Here is a 6,415-nt window from a genome sequence, read left to right as displayed (position 1 = left end):
ACAATTCATAATGCTCATAGCAAACACTTAGTTTTCTCCTTTGAGTTGCCATGGAGAATCCATTTCTTTTTCCCCAGTTTGCATTGAAAGGTGAGCAGCTAGAAGCACTCATTTAGCTTCCTGATGCCATCCGGGAGGGCTTACAGTCTTTCCGCTAGCACTAGTAATTAAGGACAGATTGGGGTCCTCAAGGGAGTCGCGCTGCCCTCTAACACCATCCAGCACCACTCAAGAGGGAGGTAGGACTCTCTCATAAGCTGTTTGCGCCGATTCACCCAACAGAGGTGGGAAATTCCCAAGGAAAGTATCAAATGAATTTGTTAATGAGCCAAACATTAGGAAAGAGCACAAGGGATCTGTACACAACAAGAGACTGAGTGAGGGAGTGGAGGATTTATTTATCTGGTTCTTAAATGAGTGTTACTGTGAGGATCTTGATTGAAAGCATTTTCAAGCCAAATCTTTCACTACATTAAAGGATCTCAGATAAACCAAGGGCTTCAGAGTTTACATTCTGAAAAACAAACAAAAGCAATTTGACCCTCACAAGGGTGAATATTTTAATGTGAATTATGGTTATTATTCATCTGCATTGAGATTTTTAAGTAAGAATTTGTCCTGAATCAAGCCCTGGAAAAAGAAGGGGGAAAAAAAAAAAAAACCCACTAGAGAAAAGAAAGAAAATTTGGGCTTCCCTGGTGGCTCAGACGGTAAAGCATCTGCCTACAATGCGGGAGACCCGGGTTCGGTTCCTGGGTCTGGAAGATCCTCTGGAGAAGGAAATGGCAATCCACTCCAGCACTCTTGCCTGAAAAATCCCACAGACCAAGGAGCCTGATAGGCTACAGTCCATGGGATCACAAAGAGTAGGACACGACTGAGCAACTTTACCTTCACTTTCAGAGAAAAGAACTTAGAGGTTCATTTGATGCACGATACTGGATGCTTGGGGCTAGTGCACTGGGACGACCCAGAGGGATGGTATGGGGAGGGAGGAGGGAGGAGGGTTCAGGATGGGGAGCACATGTATACCTGTGATGGATTCATTTTGATATTTGGCAAAACTAATACAATTATGTAAAGTTTAAAAATAAAATAAAAATTAAAAAAAAAAAAAGAACTTAGAGGTTCATTTGTTTAAACTTTTTGTAAAGGAAATCAAGGGACCAATCCAACTTTGTACATCCAGTTAAGGATTTGACATGGACTAAGCTCATTTCATTGTGCCACAGTGATGCAATTTCTACTTTTAATTCTGTATTTTCTATTTGTCCAGTTTTATCTTTCTTCTTCCCTCTGCCATCCCCTCGTCTTGCTTATTTTGAATATATTGAAATGTCACGATCCTGCAAATGTACTGCCTCATGCATTCTATCTACTACTTCAGAAACTACACTCTCTGTTTCTGTTCTTTTAACACTTACTCTAGAAATTTTAGCATACATATTTAACTTAAACTTTATAAGATTAGTATCTGTACCCTCCTTTAGTTATGAGATTAGTCAAATAGTTTTACCTTCCTTCTAAGAGACTTTGGGCTTCCCTGGTGGATCAGTGGTAAACAATCCATCTGCCAATGCAGGAGACGAGGGATCGATCCCTGAGTTGGCAAGATCCCTGGAAAAGGAAATGGCAACCCACTCTAGTATTCTTGCCTGGGAAATCCCGTGGACAGAGGAGCCTGACCAGGCTATAGTCCATGGGGTTGCAAAGAGTTGGACATGACTTAGGGAGTAAACAGCAACAACATAAGAGACCTTAGAAAATGTTCAATTTCAATCACATTTATGTTCTACTATAGTCCAGTATTTGGCTCTCTCTTGATTTTTTAAATTAATACAAATGTAGTAGAGTGAAGTATACAGATTCAAGAGGGCAATTCTGTGTGTTTTCATCAATACTCAATGTTTGTATTGATGCAACCCCACTCTAATAAAGATATAGAACATTTCCATCAAATTACTCATTCTTCTCCCAGTCAACCCTCACTTTACACAGGCTACCACCATTCTGATTTTTGTCACTATAAATTATTCTGCCTAGCCTGAGACTTCATACAAATGGAGTAACACAGTCTGTAGCTTTTGCGTCTGGTTTCTTTGGCTCATTATGTGTTTGAAACCCATCCTACTGTTTTGTGTACCAATAGTTTAGTGATTCCCAAAATGAGTCATTAGGGCACCTTGAAGTGAAAAAGTGAAGTCACTCAGTTGTGTCTGACTCTTTGCCACCCCATGGACTGTAGCCTACCAGGCTCCATCCATGGGATTTTCCAGGCAAGAATACTAGAGTGGGTTGCCATTTCCTTCTCCAGGGGATCTTCCTGACCCAGGCATTGAACCCGGGTCTCCCACATTGCAGGCAGACGCTTTACCGTCTGAGCCACCAGGGAAGCCCCAATTAGAGTCATTAGGGCGCCTTAAGACCCTTTAAAGAGGGTCTGTGAAGTAAAAAATATTTTTATAATGATTAAAAAAGGTGCCGTTTACCTTTTTCACTCTTATCCTCTCATGGGAGTATAGTATAATTCTCCCAAGGATAAATGAAGTCCTGGTATTGCATAATATTGAATGAAGAATTGATAAGATAATCTGGTTACCTTTTCTTAAGCCAGACATTGAAGATCCAAAAAGTAAAACAGTATCACTGCTCTCACTAAATGTTTTGTTTTGAAAAATATTATTTTCATAGACATTTCATTTATGTTAACCTGTAATAAGATTATTATTGTTATTTTAAAGTGAACAATGAATACACATTTTTAAATTTCTCAGTTGGTAATACGGTAAATATTGAGAGCTATAAGCCACATTTAAAAGGCTCTTTTTTGGCTCTGCAATATTTTTAAGAGTAGAAAGTTTTCTTGAGACCAGTATATTTGGTAATAACTTCAGTAGTTCATTCTTTTTCATGCTGAGAAGCTTTCCATTATATATAACACAATTTGCTTATACTTTCTCTTTTTGGGTTATTTCCAGTTTGGGGTTGTTATGAATAAAGATGCAAGAAACATTTTTGAATATATCTCTTATGTACCTATGTTTTTATTTGTCATGGGCAAGTATTTAGGACTATGACTGCAGAGTCACAGGATAGATGTGTTTTCTACTCTATTCAAGGCAGCCACATTATATTCCAAAGTAGTTGCCCCATTCTACACCCCACCAGATGTAGATAAAAGTTCCAGTTTCTACACATCCATCACAAATTTTGGTGTTGTCAGTTTTTCTAACTTTAGACATCCTAAAAGGCATGCCGTATTGTCTGTCTGTGGATTCTGACTTTCATTTCCTCGTGACTACAAGTGTTAAGTAACTTCATAACACTAATTGGTCATCTGTGTATTTTCTTTTGTGAAATATTGAGTCCAAGGCTTTCTTTTAATCTGAGTTTTATTGTTGTCTTTTAAATCTAATTATGGAAGTTGTTTATCTAGTTTGGGTAAATTTCAACTTTCAGAAAAGTGTATTGCAAATATTTTTTTGTACTTTTTTGTTTTTCCTTTTTTTTAAATGGTGACTTTTGATTAGCAGAACTTTTTACTTGTAATGAGGTTTGATTGCCTAGTATTTTTATGTTTAGTGCTTTTTGTACCTTGTCTAAAAAAAATCATTTCTTCCCTCAAGGTCATGAAGAGACACCTTCATTTTCTTATTTTAGAAGTTTTACAGTTTTACCTTTTATGTTTAGGTCTGTGTTGTATCTCAAGTTAATTTTTGTATGATGATAGAGGGAAGCCTCTTTCCCTTAGTCCAAATGTAACCTCCAGGGGAACTAGAATCAAGTGTTCTAGTGCGATCCTGTGGGTACCCTAGGCTCTGTCTTATGGAAAGAAGAAATACATATAAACACATCACTGAGGCATTTATGACAGTTTTCAGGATGGTGACTATCTACTCTTGCACCTTAAACTTTTATTACTTTTGTGCATATACCAGATAGTCCAGCTAGCTAGCTTTTTTTTCATCACCATATGTTAATAATTCTTTATCAATTCTTTATTTCTCGAAACTCCAATCCCTTTTCTTTATCTTCTGACAGCCTACTTATTCATCAGGTCCTAGAGCAAATGCTATTCAAATCCTAGCTCAAATGTTATTTCTTTCAGGAAGCAAATACTGATTTAATTGCCTTATTTTCTTGCAACACTGACTTATCATATGCATCTTCCAAGTAGGATTTTGCCTTATTCACTTAAAAGCCACCCCAAAAAACTACCCTAGCAAGTTGTACACAGCAGATGCTCAATAAAAGATTGCTGCTGCTGCTGCTGCTGCTGCTAAGTCGCTTCAGTCGTGTCTGACTCTGTGTGACCCCATAGACGGCAGCCCACCAGGCTTCTCGGTCCCTGGGATTCTCCAGGCAAGAACACTGGAGTGGGTTGCCATTTCCTTCTTCAATGTGTGAAACTGAAAAGTCAAAGTGAAGTCGCTCAGTCGTGTCCGACTCTTCACGACCCCATGGACTGCAGCCTACCAGGCTCCTCAGTCCGTGGGATTTTCTAGGCAAGAGTACTGGAGTGGGTTGCCCTTGCCTTCTCTGGAATAAAGGATTACTGAATCTAATTTTATTGCAGGTTAAGGGTTTATTGAAAAAATATTCTACTGTTGGAGACTTCCCTTTACATTCTGACTTGTCTTATAATGTGCTTCCTGATATAAAATAAATCACAGCAGCATGCAAGCACATACCTAAGTAAAAGACATTCTGGGAAAAACCCCTTTCTAATAGATAAACCCAGACTCTTCAGAATTTCAGCCCAATAGACCAGCTAGATATAATTGAAGTTTCATGCACTAAATGTTGCTCTGTTGATAGAGAGTGCTGGCATTTTTAATGCAATATGAGTTTATCAATAGATTTTGCTGTATATGGGAAAAGTTCTGAGTTGTTTAAATAAAATACATATGCTATAGTTAAAAATTGATCTTCGTTCAAGGGTTCTATGGAGGTATCCTGTTTTCTCAGACTCTCACTGCAGCTTACTGATAAAATCTTCCCAGATGAAGAAGCCACACATAAGCTAGAGTTTTGTGTTTCCTTCCTCTATTGAAAGTAAGTATATTTTCCAAGGTCTTATCGTTAGGGATGGATTTGGTTGGTTAAAGAAGTCTAATTATTTCATCCTACAGTCTTGGGTGCATGTGATATAAATCAACCTTGGTTAACTTAATTAAGAAAGAAAGAGGAATTCATTGGAAAGGTAGAACTCTCACAGAATCAATGAAGTGTTAGACCAGGGTTCAGAAATTCCAGGAGCAAGGGATTTAGGGAACAGGAGCTGATAGAATGTTTATTTGGGCAACCACCAATAAGATGAACTAGCACCTACTTTTTTCGGGCTTTATCTTATTCATCACTAGATTAAAATCCCCGGAGAAGAGAGATGGGCTATTTTGACTTGGAGCTCCTGCTTCGGCCTCACTGGGGGAAAGAAAGTTCTCTGTGATGAACTGAGTGATAAGGAATGGTGAGAAGATTTGTTCTCTAACGAAAATCTGGGTCCAGTATCAGAAGAATGGGGAGTGGTTGGTGGATGGTCACCAACCACAGATGTACAGTGTGGGCGTTTAAGCCCCAGTGTATGTCCCTCATCTCACTCATCTCACACGCTAGTAAAGTCATGCTCAAAATTCTCCAAGCCAGGCTTCAGCAGGACGTCAACCGTGAACTTCCAGATGTTCAAGCTGGTTTTAGAAAAGGCAGAGGAACCAGAGATCAAATTGCCAACATCTGCTGGATCATTGAAAAAGGAAGAGAGTTTCAGACAAACGTCTATTTCTGCTTTATTGACTATGCCAAAGCCTTTGACTGTGTGGATCACAACAAACTGTGGAAAATTCTGAACAAGATGGGAATACCAGACCACCTGACCTGCCTCTTGAGAAATCTGTATGTAGGTCAGGAAGCAGCAGTTAGAACTGAACATGGAACAACAGACTGGTTCCAAATAGGAAAAGGAGTACGTCAAGGCTGTATATTGTCACCCTGCTTATTTAACTTCTATGCAGAGTACATCATGAGAAATGCTGTGCTGGAAGAAGCACAAGCTGGAATCAAGATTGCCGGGAGAAATATCAATAACCTCAGATATGCAGATGACACCACCCTTATGGCAGAAAGTGAAGAGGAACTAAAAAGCCTCTTGATGAAAGTGAAAGTGGAGAGTGAAAAAGTTGGCTTAAAGCTCAACATGCAGAAAACGAAGATCATGGCATCTGGTCCCATCACTTCATGGCAAATAGATGGGGAAACAGTGGAAACAGTGTCAGACTTTATTTTTGGGGGCTCCAAAATCACTGCAAATGGTGATTGCAGCCATGAAATTAAAAGATGCTTGTTCCTTGGAAGGAAAGTTATGACCAACCTAGACAGCATATTGAAAAGCAGAGATATTACTTTGCCAACAAAGGTC

The sequence above is a fragment of the Bison bison genome, unplaced genomic scaffold, assembly GCF_000754665.1.
Source record: "Bison bison bison isolate TAMUID 2011002044 unplaced genomic scaffold, Bison_UMD1.0 scf7180017864325, whole genome shotgun sequence".
NCBI classification, from domain to species: Eukaryota; Metazoa; Chordata; class Mammalia; order Artiodactyla; family Bovidae; genus Bison; species Bison bison.
This window is presented reverse-complemented; position numbering follows the sequence as displayed.